Raw genomic sequence first — 20,998 nt, forward strand, 5'->3', positions numbered from 1 at the left:
GGAATGGAAAACCTACCCTATGAGGGGAGACTCAAGGAGCTTGGCTTGTTTAGCCTAACCAAACAAAGGCTGAGGGGAAATGTGATTACTCTCTATAAATATATCAGAGGGATAAATAGCTAGGAGGAAGAGGAGTTATTTAGGTTAAGGCCAATGTGCACACAAGAACAAATGGATATAAACTGGCCATCAGGAAGTTTAGACTTGAAACTAGGCAAAGGTTTCTATCCATCAGAGGAGCGAGGTTCTGGAACAGCCTCCCAAGGGGAGCAGTGGAGGCAAAAAATCTAACTGGCTTCAAGGCTGAGCTTGAGACATTTCTGGAGGGGATGGTGACACTGCCTACAGTGACATGTAGCTGATCTGTGACTGCTGGCAGCAAATATCTCCAACAGCCGGTGAAGGGACACTCAATAGGGAGGGCTCTGAGTTACTACAGGGAATTCTTTCCCAGGTGTCTTTGTGGTGGGCCTTGCCCACAAGCTCAGGGTCTAACTGATCGCCATATTTGGGGTCAGGAAGGAATATTCCCCCAGCTCAGATTGGCAGAGACCCTGGGTTTTTTTTGCCTTCCTCTGCAGCATGGGGCATGGGCTATTTGGTGGCTTAAACTGGAGCAAATGGATTCTCTGTAACTTGGAGTCTTTCAATCATGATTTGAGGACTTTAGTCGTTCAGCCAGAGGTTAGGGGTCTATTTCAGGAGTGGGTGAGGATCTGCGGCCTCAGATGTGCGGGAGGCCAGATTAGATGATCACAATGGTCTCTTTTGGCTATAAAGTTTGAGTCTGTGAGGTGCAAGATTGGCAGGATTGAGGCTGGAACAGGGTTTATAGATTCATGGCTTCTAAGGCCAGAAGGCGATCATCTAGTCTGACCTCCTGCATGTCACAGGCCATAGGATGTCCCTGAAATTAATTTCTGGTTGAACTGGAGAAGATCTTATAGAAAAATATCCCATATTCACTGAAAAATTGCCAGTGACGGAGAATCCCCCACAGCCCTTGGTACATTGTTCCAATGGTGAATTACCCCCGCTGCTAAAAACTCACACATTATTTTCAGCCTTATTTTGCCTGTCTTCATCTTCCAGCCATTGGATCTTAATCCACCTTTGTCTGCTGGACTGAAGAGCCCATTATCAAATTTCTGCCCCTCATCTAGGTACATACAGACCGTGATCAAGTCCACCCTTAACCTTCTCATTGTTGAACTAAATAGATTGAGCTCCTGGAGCCTCTACTGTGAGGCAGGCTTTCCAACCCTGGCATCATTCCCGTGGGTCTTCTCTTACCCCTCTCCCATGTATCAATGTCCTGCTTGAAAGGTCACATTGCATCTAACCGTCTGTGGCAGCCAGTGCAGACTTCAACGCTGCTTCAGGGTGGGCTCCATCAGCCCTTCACCACACTACTAGAAGCATTAAAATCAGGTCTAGACCATTGTGTGTGGTACCCCCCCCATCCCCCCCTGCTGCGTGCTGAACCCCCAGGGACCAGAAAGCGGAGCAACAACGACCACAAACAATCCTCACATGCTCCCTGGGAGGTTCAACACCCTGTGCTTTATTTACAGTGTCTCATACAGCTTTGTGTCCCCCCAGAAGGCTTTCCCCAAGCATCTACCTACGCACTAGGTGCAGGGCAGAAGGTGGGGGAGAGATCTCACTGCCTTGAGATCCTGGGTGTCTTTGCCCTTCCTGAGCTTCCCCCAGCTGATGAGCTGAATCCCTTTGTTAACTGGTTAATCACCCCATCCTTAATCAGCATTGCCCCTGCAGGGAAGTTTAGGGAGTGCCAGCTGTAGGCTACTCCCACCCTGCTACAGAGCTCAGTTGGGGAGAATGGAGATCGGGTGAAATTCGTTTGTGCAACACAAAAGCCCGGCTCCCCGACCCAGCAGAGCCAGAGAGAAAGGCCCTGGATGAGGAGTCACCGAGGCCTGAAATGCCCAAAGGCAGAGTGGGGATAATCAAGGAATTGAAACCCCTCTTTCAAGACGCCCATAGATGCGGGACATCTCCAAAAACCCCTGGGGAGGGAGCCCGGGACTGGAACACCCTTTCTGAGTCCTCAGGGACCCAGAGAACCAGAGACAAGACAGACCAGTGCGGTCATCCAGGCCAGCGTGGAATCATTCCTTCCCCAGGCCGGTTTCAAATGACCCAGCTGATGGATGCACCATAGTTGCAGTCGAATCGGTTCCCGGATGTTAGGGAGACAGGGTGGGGGAGGTAATAGCTTTTACAGACCAACCTCTGTTGGTGAGAGAGAGGGGTTCTCCCGTCGCTGTTGTTAATCCACCTCCCCAAGGGGCAGTCATTAGGTTGATGGAAGAATTCTTCCATCCACCTGGCGCTGTCTACACTGCAGGTTAGGTCGGCTTAACTATGTCGCTCAGGGTGTGGATTTTTCACGCCCCTGAGCGATGTAGCTGGGACATCATGACTTTTTAGTGTAGACCTGGCCCGAGTAACGTTACACTCCATGGATGGCTCCAGTGTAGACAAACACCCTTCAGTGGCTGTTGACTAACTAGCAGGGGGACCTGTTGGGGGTTCCTTCACTGCAAAGGCCAGGGGCTCCTTGCATCCCTTCATCCACCCCATTCCTGTGTGCCACCTTCCCATCCCCCTGTATTGCAGGGACTCCCTGCAACTGCCCCAGCCTGGCTCTACCGGAGTCACCCGAGTTTTCTCAAAACGGGGATGATAACGCTTCAGGGTTCAGATTCTCCTTGCCAGGAAGGGTATGTCTACACTGCTGTCACGGGGTGCGGCTGCAGCTCATGTGGACACACCTGAGCTAGCTTTAATGGAGCTAGCGTGGGATCCGGAGCAGTAAAGCTGCCGCAGCACGGGCCCCGGCATGACTGTACAAAGCCCTCCGGGAACCCTAGGTCGCTGCCATGGTTTCACTCCTCCTGCACCTGAGCGAATTAGATTACAGCTAATTTGAGTGCGTCTACATGGGCTGCAAGCCCAACCTGTGACTGGAGCAGAAACAGACCCAAAGGGCCCTTCACACTGCTCCGGAAGTGTAAAGACACCTCAAAGTGGGTGTAAATTTCACACCCACTGACTGTACAGTCCCTTTGTGCTGTCAATGCTCTGTGAAGGGGCCTGGGTTTCAGTGAGGATTCAGTCTCCCTTCTTTTGAGACTGAGCTGTCCAGAGCCAGGGCTTTGTCTGTCTTTTATTGTGTGTTTGTACAGCGCCAAGTGCAAGGGGAAGTCCAGTCGTCCCTGGTTTGGCTGGAGGTCTCAGAGAGGCAGCTGGTGAGGATCTGAAGATCTGAGTAAGTCCATAAACAACCTTCTCTCCTAATTGTTTCTTAACGAACAAATAGCGCTACGACAACACTCCAAACAACTTTCCCACGCTGTGGGGTGGGTTTCATTGCACGGCCTCTCGGATGAGCCTAATGATTCCTCAGCTCTCCACGAGATCTTTCAGAGTCGCTTCATTGTCATTGATTCATAGCTTCTAAGGTCAGATGGGACCAATGTGATCATCTTGTCTGACTTCCTGTGTAACACTGACCAGAGACCAGGTAAACAAGACCTGAATTTCTACTCTAAACACACACACAAACTAACCAGAATACACTTCTTCTGGGGGGAAAAAACTACTTCCAGGCTGCACTGTTCAACATAAAGAAGCAGAAAAGGATAGCAATGCCATTTCCTCCCCACCCCTTGCTGGTTTAAAACAAACAAAAGGAAGTATTTCTTCACACAACGCTCAGTCAACCTGTGGAACTCCTTGCCAGAGGATACTGTGAAGGCCAAGACTATAACAGGGTTCAAACAGGAACTAGAAAAGTTCATGGAGGATGAATCCATCAATGGCCATTAGTCAGGATGGGCAGGGATGATATCCTTAGCCTTTGTTTGCCAGAAGCTGGGAATGGGCGACAAGGGATGGATCACTTGATGATTCCCTATTCTGTTCATTCCCTCTGGGGCACCTGGCACTGGCCACTGTCGGAAGACAGTATACTGGGCTAGATGGACCTTTGGTCAGACTCAGTATGGCCGTTCTTATGGTCTTATGTCCCTTTTCATTCTTATGTCCCTTTTCTTCTGTATAAACTCCCCAGGCAACTTTCAAAGAGCCATTACTTTGTTTATTTCTAGCCAATTTTTTCCACATTTGGTCATGTAGCGGATTTGAGAGCCAGGATTATTTACACATCAATCGTTTTGTTCCCCATTGCTGTCCCCCTTTAGCAGACATCTACCTCAGTGCAAAGTGGGTATAAAATGCCAGGATCAAAAATCAGGAGTCAGGCCCCCCAAATCATGAGATTGGCTTCAAATTCATGAGGTTTTCAAAAAATAATAGACTACGGGGTCCTTTGTATTGGCTTGCTGGTCTCTGGACCTTTTGGGATCACATTTTCCAGCTTTTAGCCCCACTCAGGAGAGCTGGACACATACTGTTTTTTTTTTTAAATGAAAACTGAGATTCTCACCTAATCACATGACTCCAGGAGTTGGAGCTTTAAGAAAAGCTTTAAGAAAAGCACCAAATGTTATGAGACTTGCCGTAAAATCACGAGATCTGGCAACACTGAAATGCTACCAAATCACCATAATTGTGCACGATTCTTATTTATACTAAGGCTATTTATTATTATTGTATTTCTAAGGAACTTTATTCATGGAGCAGAGCCCCAATGTGCTAGATACTGTACAAAAACTGGTTTAAGAGAAGGTCCCTGCCCCAAAGAGATTCCAGTTTGTGTATGGAGGGCCTCAGATTGTGTGTAAATTATATTTACCCTCACCTTAACACTCCTTTGCACTGCCACATGTGTGTAAAGGGCCCTTAGTGTAACTCAGGCCTCACTTTGCGTCAGTGTACATGGTAACACAAGGGGCAAGGCAATGGAGAACTGGAAATAAGCCCCCGATTCTGTAATAAGCACCATGCAAAGTCACACTGAAGTCAATGCAAGATCTACTTGTGCTGAGCTGACTGCAGGATCAGGAACCAAGTTTCAAAGGTCAGTCGTTTGTGTGTTGTCTGTGTAAGATAAAAGTGTGGCAGCCTCTTTACCCACCTCCCTAAGAAAAGTCCCTTTTTTCTACACACCGGACTCAAAAACAGCAAAAGGGATTGTCCACAAACCTCACAAATAAACCCTGGAAACATCACTTTTGAGAAGAGACCAAAAACAAAAACAAACAAAAAAAAGTCAGAAAGTTTTGAGGGGTTGAGAATTAAAACCAGATTGCAACCCTTGCTATAGAGTTCACGATTGTGTCCTAGGAAGCTGTAAAACCTTGTGTTTTCTGTGCACTGCTCCTTTACAGTGCCACAAATACTATCAAAGAGCACAGCGTGCAGATTGTTATAGGAGAGACACACACACTCTGCTCTCTTCCGGGAGACTTGATTTTGGTTCTTTATAGATGTTGATTTTGTGTATGCTAAAATAATGGAAAATCAAACTGAAAGGTACAATTGTGTAACCTGCTGGTGACTATGTGTGAGAGATGGGTCTCTGATCCACAGAGGATATGAAGCTGTTAGAGCAGCAGCTAGGGTATTGTGGTGCTTTAACTCAAGCTGTGGTATTTCTTGCTTTTAGCTCTGGAGATTCCCAGTTCAATCCCTGGTACGTCAGCCATCCATCCCAATTGCTCTTTGTATATGGAAAAACCTCATAACGACTAGCGTGCTCGTTGATATAATAGGCTAAAATATATTTACGTAAATTGGTATTTCAGCTTCCTGCACTTTGCTTATTGATCTGTTTGCTTGAAGATGGTGTAGTTTGGCCATGAATCGCCAATCAGCTTTCCAGACGCAAATCCATTTACGTGACAGAATCAGCTAACCTAATTCCAGTCTTTTGTTTGGAAAACAGGATTGTTTTCAGGAGTTGCTGGCGCACCAGATACTGTCATTTGAGACGGTAAGAGGCACTGATTTATAGTACAATATGGGTGCCTAATCAATCACAGTAATACTTTACTCTCTTCTACATCACCGCCCGCCTGCGGATGTCAAACCACAGACACTTGTTTATTCACAGCTGCCTCCTCCCATGACACAGGCAATTCTTATTTTATAAAGAGGAAAACTAAGGCACAGAGAGGGGAAGTAACTTGTCCAAGGACACACCCTGAGAGAACCAGGACAGACCTCAGGAGCCCGGGCTTCTGGCCTGTGCGCTAACAAACTGGACACCCAAGGCGTTGAAAAGCAAGGAGTCCACAAATGGGGTCAAATGTTTGTGCCACATCCCCCCAAGCAGCCGGAGTTCAATTCATTTTATGTCTTAAGCCTCACAGAGGGAGTTTGTGGGTATCAGGCACTTTTAAAACTCTGACTCTTAAGTAGGAGCTGAACCCTTGAAAATGCAGCCTAAGTGCATGCGACAGCTGCCAACTCGGCTGGCACCCCAGGGCCTGAAGTGGGGATCCCCAGGACTAAAAGCAGGAGCTGTTATAACTTGAATTAAAGATCCAAGCTGCTGTAGCTTGTGGCTGTAACAACTCATATGCACTCTAGATCGGCCCAGAGTGGGACCTGTCACACATTCTCACCACTGGGTTACACGGGCATCTGTTTCCCCTGGCTGGTTTATTTTCAGAGGCTGTCACGCTCCATTGCTGGAAGCAGGGGCTGCTGATTTATGCTCTTGGTTTGGTTTCCACTCCTTGCAAACCAGAGAACATGATCTGACCCTAATCCACTCCTAATCCTTGGGCAGGTGAGCTGCGTATTCGAGACAGCGCTGTTCCAAAGCCCATGTCCTAACATACACACACTGCTGCCCTGACAGTGCAAAGAGGGCTCCCCGCCGGAGGTGAACCTACGCAGCACTGGGGATTTGTTTGGGGAGTAAAGCGGGGCCTCAAGGGGGAAACACCTAGGAGGGGAGGAAGAGGTAGGTGTGGCCCCAGAAGTTACAGCCAGAAGCATTGGGAGGAAAGTCAGCAAAGGGAAATTTAGGCTGAACTGTCATGGAAATCTTCCTAAGAGTGGGATCTATCTGTCTATCATCATGTAACCCTATCTATCTATCTATCTATCTATCTATCTATCTATCTATCTATCTATCTATCTATCTAATCTATCTATCTATCTATCTATCCCTATACACACCCATCTGTCTCTAGCTAACCATCCCCATCTATCTATCTACCCAGCCCCATCCACCCTTCTCTGTCTCTCTTTCTCTCTCTCTCTATCCCTGTACACGCCCACCTCTCTCTGGCCATAGAACCTCACCCAGCATCACGTGTTAGTGTCGGGCTGTAGGAATCCCTGGGGAAGGTTCTCTAGCCTGTGCCCTGCAGGAGGTCGGACCAGGTGATCAGAATGGGCCTTATTAGCTATGACCGGCCCCTGTTGCCAATGCTGTGGGAGCCTTTGGAAGCATTCCCGTATAGGTGCTGTCCAGCGAGGTAGGGAAGAGTCACTGTCCCCCGTTCACTCTCTCTTGCCCTGCAGCTGACGTCCCCATCTACACCCACCTGGAGGGGGTGTGAAACACTACAAGGACTCATTCCACTGAGACATGGGAGCCCTGGAGGCAATCCCAGAAAGAGCTGACCTCAAAACAACCAGGGATTTTTCCCCAGATAAACCCATGAAAGTTCGGCTCTTTATCAGAAACGCTTGGCTTTGAGACGTCGGTGGAATGCAAGACTGCTCCCATCGAGCTAACAGTCCTGCTCTAATTTGCACCAATGCAAAGGGATGGGAAATGCTAAGAGCCACTCTGAGTTCATGATCGAAATAGACAAGCCAGGAAAGGGTATTAGCCCCACTTCACAGAAGGGAAACTGAGGCACAGGGTGACCATGTGACTTAGCTCAGGAAGGGGCTGAGAATTAAACATAGATTCCCTGAATCCCAGACTAGTGCCTTAACTACAATGGCAGCTTTCCTTTCTGATAAAGGTCTTTCTTGAGTACATATACTTTAAAAATGTAGCGCAGAGAATCCTGAGCAAATACAAAAAGTCTGACTGAACAGACGCTTGTCGACACCACGCGCTTCCCTCCAGGAACAGTCCGAGGGAAGGTCACTGTAATTTCTGCAGAATTCTCAAACTCACTTGAGAAATTCTATAGCTGGGAGAAAAAATGCCCTATTCAGTGCTAGAGGCTGTTTTAGACACGTCGGCCTTGAAATCTCCAGGGCCGGATTTTCCATCACCCTGCCCTGTGGATAGCTTTTCACAAGTGCAAAATGGGGTCAGACACTCTCAGACATCCACTTTATAGTGGTGTGAGTGTGATTTTGAGCGTAATTTCTATCGAGCGCTGAAGAAGAGCTCTGGGTAGCTCATCTCCCTCACTCACAGAAGCTGGTCCGATGAAAAACATTTCCTCACCCACCTGGTGTCTCTAATATCCCGGGGTCGACACGGCTGCATAAACCAAGCCCTGTGTAATTTCTGTAGAGTCCTGTAGGTTTCATCACTAGGAGAGTCTACAGGTTTCAAGGACTGTCCTTTGACCTAGGTACATTTCTCTGGTGGGTGGGTTACGTTCTGCTATGTTCCAGTGGGACGGCTGTCAGATAAACCCCGCTTGGATAGCCAGGGGAGCTGTCGGTGCTGAGTGGGTCTGGCCTTTTAAGAAATTGCAATGGTGTGTCCTGCAGTCCTGTGTTTGCTGCTGCCCTGGGAGAGGGTGCCAGCTGTCGTGCTGAGGGGCAGGGCAAGGGAAGGTCAGGCCTGAGGCCCCTCAAGCTGGGCTTCCCAGTCAGGGCCACCCAAACCCCTTGGCCTCCTTGGAAGTCGTGATCTGAAGTTGGTTCACCAGAGAGACGTGCCAAAGTGGGCCCTGCAGCCGGGGGGCTGTGCCACACGTCGTGGGGAGGGAGAGGCAAACAGATGAGGCCTTTACTGGCCTCCTAATCCCTCAGCCTGCCCGTTTCCTGTGGCCACCGGGCCCTTCTCATCCTGTAGCGCACACCCTGTAGAGTCATCCGGCCTCTTCCTCAACAGAGTGGCCCGGCTGGCAGCTGCTGAAGGCTCTGCCTGCCCCTTGGTCACTGACTGCTCCTTGCTGGGGTCTCTGCCCCGTTCTCACCCCACTCTGGCCTTCCTTCACCTGCCACGCTGGCTGTTTGCCTTAGATCCCAGCTGGCTCAGGCAACTCATCCTCACCCACCGGGCCCTGTGTGATCTCACCACCGCCCGCATCTCTGGTCTCACTTCCTCTGCCCAGCCCACCTGTGCCCCGAGATACCGATGCTCCTCCTGATCCTCCCTCCCACTCTTGGCTTGGCACCCTCTGTCAGCCCCTTCCCCAGCTTGCCAGTGTGCTCCAGGGGGTAGGGGCACAGGGCCGGGACTGGAGAAACTGGGGAGCTGTTCTACTCCCTTCTTGTGTGAACGTGAGCAAGGCCTGCCCCGCTCTGTGCCTCAGTTTCCCCATCTGTGTCATGAGGCACTCTGAGGGCTAGGGATTCTAAGGGCCAAATGTAATGACCATAATAACCACTTCTTCCCCATCCATAACCCCATGCCCTCCCCACATGCCTGTCCTGCCCCTCCTACACTGTAAACTCTTCAAGACAGTGGATGTGTTTGCCTCTGCCAAGTCCATATATACAGCTGTGCAAGTAATTTGTCTGTCACCTAGTGTCTGGGCACCTCATAATCTTTACTGTATTCCTCCTCACAGACCCCTGGGAGTCAACACAGGGCCATTATCCCCACTGTACAGATGGGGAAACTGAGGCACGGGGCGATGAAGTGAGCTCCTTTCTGTCTGTTCGGAGCCAGCTCACACCCATAAGAGCTGCCCCACACTCCCCGTCAGTTCTCTGTGTGCTGCTTCCACCTGCATCTTGCTGCTCCCTTGTTGGTGATGGTTTTGCAGACAAGGGGCTGCAGGGGGCTAAGATGCTGCCCTTTCTTGGTGCTGGGGGTGGGGATGCTGTCAAACACGGGAAGCAAGAAAAGCTTAGCCCAGTGGCATGAGGAAGGCAGTGAAAACCCAAAGGACACAGAGACAGAGGATGCCCAGAGCAACGATTCGTTCGGAGCCAGCACAGAGCCGGGCCTCCAGCTACTAGGGGTGGCAAGGGAGGCCACATGCCCTGGTACAGCACATCTACTCAGCAACATGTCCTGCCAGGTCTGCCCTCTCTGCACCAGCTCCCAGGGTCCAGCCGAATCTGTCCTGCTCTTCAGAGCCCTTTGTGGGACCAGTGAGAATACACCCCAGCCCACAACCAGGACCTGCCATGACAGCTACAGTACAATGGAATCAGGAAGCAATGGGGGGGGGTGGGGGGAAGGCTCATAAGAGCAGGAAGCAGAATGGTCATGGGGTTAAAGCGAGACTGAGGAACTCACGGCGGCCACTGGAAAGAAGAGGCCACAGGCCTTACTATGCTCAGAACTATAGGAAAACTGGTTTCTTCGACTGCACTTTCCCTTGATATATTTTACACACACATCCCACAACACATCTACCCACTCACACAACAAACCCCTCCACCACAAAACACGCATCTACTTACACAACACCCAATATAATACAAGATTTTGTACAGCCTTGGAAAGAAAGATGATTTTTTAAGTATCTGTGAGGGGCTCAAGTGCAGTAGATAGATAGATAGATAGATAGATAGATAGATAGATAGATAGATAGATAGATAGAGGGGGTATGGGGATAGATAGATAGATAGATAGATAGATAGATAGATAGATAGAGGGTGTATGTGGGGATAGATAGATAGATAGATAGATAGATAGATAGATAGATAGATAGATAGATAGATAGAGGGGGTGAATGGGGATAGATAGATAGAGGGGGAGCAGATTCTCAAGAGCTCAGCAGCATGCCCCAGCTACAATCTTGTCAACACTAAGCCTTTAAAAACCATGAGCCGGGCCCCCCAAAAATCACTAGATTGGCTTAAAAATTATGAGAATACAAATAATAATAATACATTGTGGGTTCTGTTTCTTTGCCTTCTGGGTTGTGAGCCTTTCAGGGCCACAATGTTCAGCTTTTCTCCCCAACTGTGAGAGCTATAAACTTTAGTACTGAATGACAGCTGAGAGGCTCATGTCATCACCTGACTCCAGCAGCTGGGGCCTGAAGAAAAACAGTGAGTAAACGTGAGACTTGGGATAAAGTCACCAGAGTCAGCAACAGCTCCTTGTATGCGCTTAGCACCCACTGTGCTGCATCTGAAAATCTGGCCCCAGTTGTTGAGAATTAACTGGCCCAGGGTCACACAGGGAGCCAGAGGAAACCTGAGTTATCACCTAGTGCCTGAACCACTGACCATCCTTCCTCCTTCTGGGACTGAAGACCCCTGGCAGAATAATGAGCAGGGGATTCTCTGATTTGCTCACCTCTACCCCTGTTTCACTAGGGTAGCCAGTCCCCAGACCTGGGTTCAAACAAAATCCCATTGGCACGAATGACTAGCGCATAGGAACGAGAGGAAGCACAAAGCAGCTAAGGCTCTGAAGTGGCATTCACAGACCTGGCGCTGTACTTCTCACCCAGCACTAATAAAACTATCAAGGCGTTGGAACTGCCTCACCCCGTCCAGGGCTTTGGAGACGGGAAGCAGACCCTGCTGGGGAGCCGATGTCCACAATAAAGGCCCAACCTTTCACCTGGGCGGTTATCTCAAGAGAAGCCATTCATGCTCCAGCCCGGCCCTTTTAGGGATATCTTTAGAAATGAGCACGGTGGGGCTGGCATGTCTGTATAATGCAGCACGGCCTCCCAGCATGGTAGGGTCGTAGATCGTAGAATTTAAAGCCGGGAGGGACCATTAGATCATCTAGTCTGGCCCCCTGCATATCACAGGCCAGGAACTTTCACCCAGTTTCCCCTGCACTGAGCCCAGTAACTTGTGTCTGGCTAAAGCATTTCCTCCAGAATGGCAGCGAGTCTTGGTTTGAAGATATCAAGAGAGGCAGTGTCCCCACTTCCCTGGGAGTTTGTCCCAAGGCCGAACCACCCTCCTGGTTAGAAATGTGGGCCTAATTTCTAACTGGAATTTATCCGGCTTCAGCTGCCAGCCACTGGCTCTGATTCGGCCTTCCTCTCCTCGATCAAAGAGCCCATTAGCATCCATTATTTTCTCCCGGGGAAAGCAGTCCTACAGTGTAATCAGGTCACCTCTCCATCTTCTCTTTGATCAGGTAAACAACCAGAGTTCTGTATGTCTCTCACGAGAAGCCTTTTTCAGATGGTTTGCATGGCCCTTTTCTGCCCCCTCTCCACCTTTTCAGCCCAGGCAGGATGGGCAATCGGCAGCTGTGGGCCTGTTTCTGAGCAATTCGGGACAGAGCATCCAACTCACCCAGGCATCATGCCTCGGGGAGGCAGGGCAGGTGCGGCCTTTATGGGGCTGGGCTTCCACCTAAACCAGGAGAGGATGGATGCTTTTGTAGCATAAGAGTCGAGCAGGGAATCTAGAGAGCGGGGTTCAGTTCCCGGCTTTGCCACAGTTTCCCAGGACAGCCTGGGGCACTTTCCTTAATCTCTCCCCATCAGCCGTCAAGTGGGGATAATAATCTCTCCTCTGCCAGTGGGTTGTGAGCACTTTGGGGTCCCTCTCTCATGAGGTGACTCTGCAGCACCTAAGGGAGCCCCTGCTCTCAGCTGGGGTCCTCTAATAATTGTGCCGTTACCAGCTGGATCGAGCCAATTGTTGGGAGCCTGGAGGACATTTAACGGCATCATTCACGAACCATGGACCCAACCCTGCGTTTGTCACCAAGTCACACTGAGGGACGAGTGCAGGCACTTGGTCCTGTAGCCATCACGACGCAGGCAGGGCAGAGTAATGAGGGCAGCGGTTTTCCAGCTGCCCGTCTCCAGCTGCTGGGCCCACATCAGATGAAAAGAGAGGGGAAGGGGAGGTGGGCGGAGGAGGTGACAGGGGGAGCCCAGGGTGCCTGCTTTGGGGCTCCAGTGTGGGCAGATGCGAAGCAAGCTCCAGGTGGCGGGTTCTGTGAATTCAGGGCTGCAGGACCCGATCTCCCCCCCCCCGACTGGCTGCTGTGGCACCTACTCATCAGTCCGTGCCCGCTCCCCGCTGCGAAAGGAATCCCAGCCCGACAAGGAGGCCGCACTTGGGTCGGCCATACGGGCCGGGGACAGATCCCGTTCCACCAGCCCGGAATTTCAGGCTGGCAGAGGGCAGTCAGGGAGGGCTGTCTGGTGGGATCCCACCCGCCCCTGCACTCACAGACATGCAAAAGAGTAAACACTCGGGCTACAGAACTTCACAGCTGACTGACACAGGGCAGGGGGTCAGCTGGGATCCCAAAGACATATTGATTACAGGAGATTTTTGTCGTGAATGAAAGACTTTCCACTCTTTGCCTGCACTTCAAATAAAAGTTTGAGCCTCTCTACAGGTTTTGCTATATTCTCTCTTACATCCCTCTACCCCTCCCTCTCTCTCCGGCCCTGATCCTGCTCTCATTTACCCCAGTATAAAGCAGGATAGATCCCACTGAAATGCACCTCAGTGTAAAACCAGCATCAGCACAATCAGAATCAGCCTGTCTCTTTCTCTCTCTCTGCCTACCATCATCTTGGCATCTGACGGAATGGAAGATCCAAGTCAGGGTAACGCCAGTTGAGCAGCAGCACCCATGAAGAGTCCAGGCCATCAAATCAGAGTGCAACGCAGACCCATGCCCTGCTCCGCCTTCACCCCAGTTAGGAATGGATCCTGCCCTTACCTTGAGTCCAGAGGAAGAGGGACAGTTCGCAGGCGGGGTCCACGATGGCTGGACTGTGGTGGAACCTGAGATGAAAACGACCCGATCCCCCCTTCGCCCGGTCGGAGCAGTGGTGTGCAAAACTTTCTCACACTGCGAGCCGAGCGGGGTAAAGTTGGTGCCCTAAACTGCCAAGGTTCAGCTGCAGTGGCGCGGGGGCAAGGGCTCTTAAGTGCTGTTTCCACAATCAGATAAGAGGCTCTGAAAAGCCCTGGTCTCCCATCTATTTCATGCCTCTTTTTTTTTCTTCCCCTCTTACAAAACTTTGTTCAAGTTCAATTGAATGAAAGGATTATTTTTTAAAAGGAGGGGGCGGCAAAGGGAGTTGATTGACATTCCCGAGGGCCCTATCGCAGAAGGATGGGGCTGGCAGTGATTGGAGGGGCCCAGGGGGGTGGGAGGAGCTGGGGAGTGTAAAAGAAAGAAAGAAAGAAAGAAAGAAAGAAAGAAAGAAAGAAAGAAAGAACTGGCAGTGAAAGGTGGGACGCAAGGGGCGGGAGAGGGAGGATGGAGAGTGAAAGTTTGAGAGGAAAGTTAATGAGGTGGAAATCAATCCCTCACTCAGATAGGGTCATGTTACCGCTCCCAGGGAAAGTGGGGGATGGAGAACAACAGGAACAGCGCAGGATTTCACCAGTCCCCAGTCCCTGGAGAGCTCTGTGGATTTAAAGGGCGCAGGAAGCCTGGCTTAGCAGGTGTCAGTGCTCGGCCCTGTCTGTTCGCACCGGTGTCAGTTAACGCAGTACAAAGGCCCTGCAGAGCAGTGTTGCACTGGTATAATGCAGGGCGTCACCTTGGGGCTTAGCACCAGGTCAGTTACACCCAGGCAGCCACCTGGGTGAGCATCCCCAGACTGGTGGCAGGTTCCGGATGGTGGGCGTGGAGGGAAAGTGGGCAGGACAGGCTGGGAATCATTCACAGGGCCTGGCTCTCCCTGCCCTGGCACCTTACACAGCTGCTTATACCAGGGCATGGTAATCCAAAACGCCACCCGCCTGCGTCTTACTTACACCTTTGCATCGCACTGGAAGCACAAAAGGGCCTTAACGTGGGTATGATCTGCCATGACAGCCCCAAACATGCCAAAATCACGAGATTGGCTTGAGATTTGTATTTATTCATTTTTTTAAAGAATACATGTTGGGTTCAATCCATTGGGTCTCTGGTTTCTGAGCCTCCAGGGTCACATTCTCGGGCTCTTCTCTGCAGCCAGCAGGGCTAGAAACTTACTTTAAAAAAAGAAAAAAGAGAGAGACAGCTGAGAGTGTCCCATCATGCCCTATCTCCAGGAGCTGGGGCTTTATGTAAAACATCCAATATTGCAAGACTTGTGATAAAGTCATGCAATCTGGCAACATTGTGGGATGGCAACGGATGCCCCCTTTATGCTGCCAGAGCGGTGTTAATGGAACTAAGAATCAGGCCCTGCTGTTCTGACCTGGTACCATCTCACACTCACATGGCACTGGGGTAAATGACGGCCCCCGGGGAGGGGAGTGAGGCCTCAGAACTCCCAGCCCTTTGACTGATTCGGAGTAAGGCCCATTCTGCATAGGCACTGAGTTTTATTTTAACCCGAGGTGCTTTGCCCTGAGGCCCCGCCCCCCACTCCACCCCCTCCCCCGTGGCCCTGCCCTCCTTCTGCCTCTTCCTGCCCCTGCTCCGCCCCCTCCCCTGAGACCCCACCTTCACTCTGCCTCTTCCCACCCTTCCCCGAGGCCCCTGCCTGCCGGCTCTCCGCCCTCCCCCAAGCACCTCCCCCAGCCGCCAAACAGCTGATTGGCGGCCTCACGGGACAGCTGTGGCTGGTGGGTGCTGAGCACCCAGCCCCGGAGCACCCACGGAGTCGGCGCCTGTGTCATTCGGACCCTCTAGTCTGACCCCCTGTGTTACCCAGGCCAAAGAATCTCCCTCCAAATCAGTCAAAGGGCTGGGAGTTCTGATCAGCACTTGCATAGCGAGGGGGCCCTGCTCTGAATTTGTGCTTGGGGCAGGGGTGGGTGCGGAAGGAGCTTGGTTAAAGATTCCTTGGTTAAATCGAGTCCTACTCTTTCCTGGGCTGCCCACCCCTCCCCCTAGCCCCCCACGGCCAGGGAGCCCCGCTCTCACCCAGGGAAAACCTCCAAACCAGTCACATGCCCCATCTTGTTCTTAAAGAGATAGTTCCCATTACCCAACATACAGAGATTAGACGTATCAGGGGGGGTAGCCGTGTTAGTCCGTATCCACAAAAACAATGAGAAGTCCGGTGGCACCTTAAAGACTAACAGATTTATTTGGGCGTAAGCTTTTGTGGGTAAAAAAACCGACTTCTTCAGACGCATGGGAGGAGGTGGTGTGAACTTCACCTATTTATGAGTGCCATGCATCTGAAGAAGTAGGTTTTTTACCCACAAAAGAACAGAGAGACAGTCCCTGCCCCAAAGAAATGACCATCTAATTCATTAAAGCCTTTGGTTCAAGGCATCTGCTTGGACTGCCACTCAAAGCCACCACTCCCAGACATCGGCCGCTCGGGTGACCAGATGTCCCATTTTTAAAGGGACAGGCCGGTATTTAAGCCCTCCTGCGGGTGTCCTAACATTTTCTTAAAAGCAGGCAAATTGTCCCATATTTTCTGTCTCCCCCCATACATGCCCAAATAAATTTGTTCGTCTTTAAAGTGCCACTGGACTCCTCAGAGATTAGAAGGGCCACCGCAGAACAACTTTCAGCGCAACCTCCACAACTACGTCTAAAGATCATGCGAGATCAAAGCATCCCCACAATGACTGCAGGGGCCTTACACCAACCGTGAAACATACAAGCAGCTTTTCTTGCCATCACCCGGGTCTGAACCCAGAACCACCCAATCCGCAGCACGGCGCTCATCCTCGGTGGGAGCGATCAGCACTAGGGGAAGGGTGCCGTGAGCCCGAATGTGGCCCCGCCCAGACAGGGAGGAAAAGCACTCACGCTGCCAGCTCGTTACACAAGCATTTGTTGGGCAGCAAGTGTTGAGATTCTTGGTTTTGCTTCCTGGCTCCAGGTGCAGATTATGGGCCAGGCAGCACCAATGTCCCATGGGCCCCTGGACCTGGGACCGCTGCATGGCCAAGCAGGAGCTGCTGCTACTGGATGCAAAGTACCAAATCTCTTAGTGTAGAAGTTGAAGCAGAGTCACAACCATCGAGATGTGGTCTAGCTGCTGGGGAGTGAGCCGCAGAAGCAGCCAGTTTAAGAACATAAGAATGGCCATACTGGGTTGGACCGAAGGTCCATCTAGCCCAGTGTCCTGTCTTCCGATAATGGCCAATGCCAGGTGCCCCAGAGGGAATGAACAGAACAGGTAATCATCCAGTGATCCATCCCCCGTCGCCCATTCCCAGCTCCTAGCAAACAGTTTTGTGCATTTCTACCAAAAGGCAGCGGAATACGAGCCACTGCTCTGTCTGATTTCAGAGTAACAGCCGTGTTAGTCAGTATTCGCAAAAAGAAAAGGAGGACTTGTGGCACCTTAGAGACTAACCAATTTATTTGAGCATAAGCTTTATTTATTTATTTGAGCATAATTTATTTGAGCATAAGCTTTCATGAGCTACAGCTCACTTCATTGGATGCCGATGAAGTGAGCTGTAACTCACGAAAGCTTATGCTCAAATGAATTGGTTAGTCTCTAAGTTGCCACAAGTCCTCCTTTTCTTTTTGCTCTGTCTGAGACCTGGGTTCTATTCCCAGCTCTGTCCGATGTGCCCTTACGCAAACTCTCAATTGTCTTTGGTGGGAAATGGAGGGAATGAGAGTTATCCCCAAGACAGGAACTTGGGCTGTGGCTGGCACAGGGTGTGGATTAGATCTCATGGGTGCTGGGCTTACAGCTGAGTGCCTCTTTCCCTAGGCAAAGTGCAATACCTAGGTGGCTCTGCCTCCCTCTGTTTCACTTTCCCCAAATCACACGCTAGCTGGAGCTTTTGGCAACATCCGGCGACGTTGTTGTCCTGCCTCAGAGGGTGCCACACTGTTGGTAACACTGTAAAGGCAAAGCTTGGGGCAAAGGTGAGTTTGGCCCATAACCCGTTTGGGTGTGCGTGCATGTCCAAGGCTACACAGAGAAGGGGGTGTGAATTGCACCTGTTTCTGGCTGCAGTAGAACAGCTTTGCCCCCAGCTGCCCCTTTTCCGCTTTCTACCTCCCAAGGACGGCTAGCCCTTCTCAGACGATTGAATAACAGGCCAGAGCTGGGGCTTAAAACCCAGCTGGGATTCCCAGCCAGCCGTGGGAAGCGGGTGTTATGTTTCACAGCATATCTTGCAGGAAGTTGGCAACGTAACACAACCTTATTGCTTAGAATTCAGAACGGTCACAAACAGGCTGCTCCCCCTGGGCGGCCGGTGAAGCCCCCTTTGGGGAGGCTAGCCTGCGGGCCCCGCCCCTTCCACCCACCACCACCAGAGGTCTGGCTCGCCTGTGGCTGGAAGAGCCCCAAGCCACCAGTCGGCCCAACCCCCGAGCACGGGGCTGCTGGTCGGCCCCAGCATCAGTCAGATCCCAAGGCTGGCCTGAGCAGCCCTGGGCATTTGGCTGGAGCTGAGCCCCCGCTGGCTTCAGGGAAGGGGGGGAACAAGGGCGGGGTCTCCCAGCAGAGCAATGTGGGGGCATGGCCTGGGTTAGGGGAGGCTTGGCCTCCCCTGGCTTATGGTACCCACCACCCATGCTGCTCCCTAAAACAGAGGGGAACAAGTCCCCACACCTTCCTCTATGGGGGTTGGACTTGATGAGGGGGTTGGACTAGATGACCTCCTGAGGTCCCTTCCAACCCTGATATTCTATGATTCTGTGCTGGCTGGCTGCTGTCTGACACCAACCACATGCTTCCCTACGGAGTCCCCTCCCTCAGGATTTAAAGTGATTGATCGTAATTTTAACACAGTTTTCAATACACCACAGCAGTAGCCAGAAAAACCCATGTGCTCCTCCTCTCACTGTCCTCTCCCTGCTTTGCCCCTTCACCCCGCCGCCCCAGCCCTGCTGCTCCTCCATATCCCCCCCGGCGGGGTGCGTCCCGCTCTCAGCGCTGGGCGGAGAACCTGACTAGCAGCCTGGCCGGCAGGCTCCTTCCTTCCCCCACTGCCTGCGGCTGGGCCGGCGCCCTGGGAAAGCCTAAGACCCTCCAGCCCAGGGCACTGGCCAGGAGGAGCCAAGCCTTGCATGTGCCAAAGCCTTGTACAGCACTGGCACGGGGAAGCCTCTCTGCCCCACAGCTAAGCTCTGGAGTCGTGGGGGGCGGAAGCGATTTCCAGCCTGTTCACGCCCCAACTCTGCAGGCTCCACAGCAGCCCCCCAGGCAGGGGATAGCACCCTCTTCACCTGCCCTGGGTCATGCCCCCAGGGAATGCAGGGTGCTCCATTCTCTAGACACTCTCCCCTGCTGAGCCACCTCTCTGGCTGGGTTCATAGAATCATAGAATCATAGACTGTCAGGGTTGGAAGGGACCTCAGGAGGTCATCTAGTCCAACCCCCTGCTCAAAGCAGGACCAATCCCCAATTAAATCATCCCAGCCAGGGCTTTGTCAAGCCTGACCTTAAAAACTTCTAAGGAAGGAGATTCTACCACCTCCCTAGGTAACGCATTCCAGTGCTTCACCACCCTCCTAGTGAAAAAGTTTTTCCTAATATCCAACCTAAACCTCCCCCACTGCAACTTGAGACCTTTACTCCTTGTCCTGTCATCTTCTACCACTGAGAATAGTCTAGAACCATCCTCTCTGGAACCACCTCTCAGGTAGTTGAAAGCAGCTATCAAATCCCCCCTCATTCTTCTCTTCTGCAGACTAAACAATCCCAGTTCCCTCAGCCTCTCCTCATAAGTCATGTGTTCCAGACCCCTAATCATTTTTGTTGCCCTTCGCTGGACTCTCTCCAATTTTTCCACATTCTTCTTGTAGTGTGGGGCCCAAAACTGGACACAGTACTCCAGATGAGGCCTCACCAGTGTCGAATAGAGGGGAACGATCACGTCCCTCGATCTGCTGGCTATGCCCCTACTTATACATCCCAAAATGCCATTGGCCTTCTTGGCAACAAGGGCACACTGTTGACTCATATCCAGCTTCTCGTCCACTGTCACCCCTAGGTCCTTTTCCGCAGAACTGCTGCCGAGCCATTCGGTCCCTAATCTGTAGCGGTGCATTGGATTCTTCCGTCCTAAGTGCAGGACCCTGGACTTGGCTGAAGCCCCTGCAGTCAGGTTCCCTGGGCCCTGTGCACAGTTCATCCTTGGGGCTTAACCCCTTCCTGCTGGCGCTGTAGCCAGGGGACAGGAAGCAGCTGGGTTATGTCGTTGTCAGCAGCAGCATGGAGGTATTAGTTACCTTTCGACACTGTGCGGGCAGGAAGGGACAAGCTGCTTCCAGCCACAGGGGAGGGTGGGGCGGCACGGGCGTGGAGAGATGAGCTCTGCAAAGACATGGGCCAGGTCATCCCTTCCTCCCACCCCAGCCACCCCCCGCAGCTGGAAGCAGCTCCCGTCCCTTTCCTCCAGCACAATGCCAAAAGGCTGCTGCTGGCCATATTCTGGTGTGAACCCTGGCAGAAATCGGGGGGGGGGGGGGGAGGGCATGTGACCCTGTGTGCTCCCCAAGGTGTTTCCTCGGAAAGACGTGGCAGCAGGTACCAGGAGAGGCAAGTTCATCCCAGGGGCCCAGCCAGGCAAGGAGGGTGGAAAGCGCCGGGCAGGGAGGGTTGGGTCAGTCGGTCGCTCCCCATGGGAGAGAGGTGTATGGGAGTGTGTGTGTGTGTGTGTGTGTGTGTGTGTAACCTCTCCCCATGGGGGGGAATAGGGGCGTGTGTATCACCTCTCCCCGTGTGAACCCTAAATCTTTAAAGATAAGAAGGTAAATAGAAAGAATCCAATTATGCAGTATTTCTTTTTAACAGGGGCTCAGTCAACTTGATGTTAATTTGAACGTTTGTCCTGCCTAGTTCTGATTGATTGCCCTTGAACTTGCTTGAATACAAGTAATTTTACCAAGTGTCCCATATTCAGCATAGGGAAATGGGGTCACCCTATCAGCGGCCAGCCAATCAAAATCACCCCCCTCCATCCCTGAGCCTGTAGCCCTATGGGGCAGGCTGCCCAATTTAGGGGGCAAGCGTCATTTTTAAGCCAGTAGATGAGAAACAAATTCCTGCCTTTGGCATAGTGTGGCCAGAATTGCCTCAACTCCCCAGAGCTCAGGGCTCCTCAGTCCTGCTCCCTTTTAAGTCCATAGAGGTTT

The 20,998-nt window shown here is 51.6% G+C and overlaps 1 protein-coding gene across 2 annotated transcripts in view; it reads right to left on the bottom strand.

Annotated features, from left to right (window-relative positions):
* Positions 1–14,337, bottom strand: part of KCNJ10 (potassium inwardly rectifying channel subfamily J member 10) — a 70,256-nt gene extending 55,919 nt beyond the window's left edge. The window contains exon 1 of one of the 2 annotated variants that reach the window (XM_043535312.1): positions 13,703–14,337. The gene's annotated coding sequence lies outside the window, so the exon portion shown is untranslated. The remainder of the gene's footprint in view (positions 1–13,702) is intronic. The other variant, XM_037883519.2, reaches the window with a different exon arrangement.
* Between the last annotated feature and the right edge of the window lie 6,661 nt (positions 14,338–20,998).

This window comes from Chelonia mydas, chromosome 24 (genome assembly GCF_015237465.2).
Source record: "Chelonia mydas isolate rCheMyd1 chromosome 24, rCheMyd1.pri.v2, whole genome shotgun sequence".
Classification (NCBI taxonomy): domain Eukaryota; kingdom Metazoa; phylum Chordata; order Testudines; family Cheloniidae; genus Chelonia; species Chelonia mydas.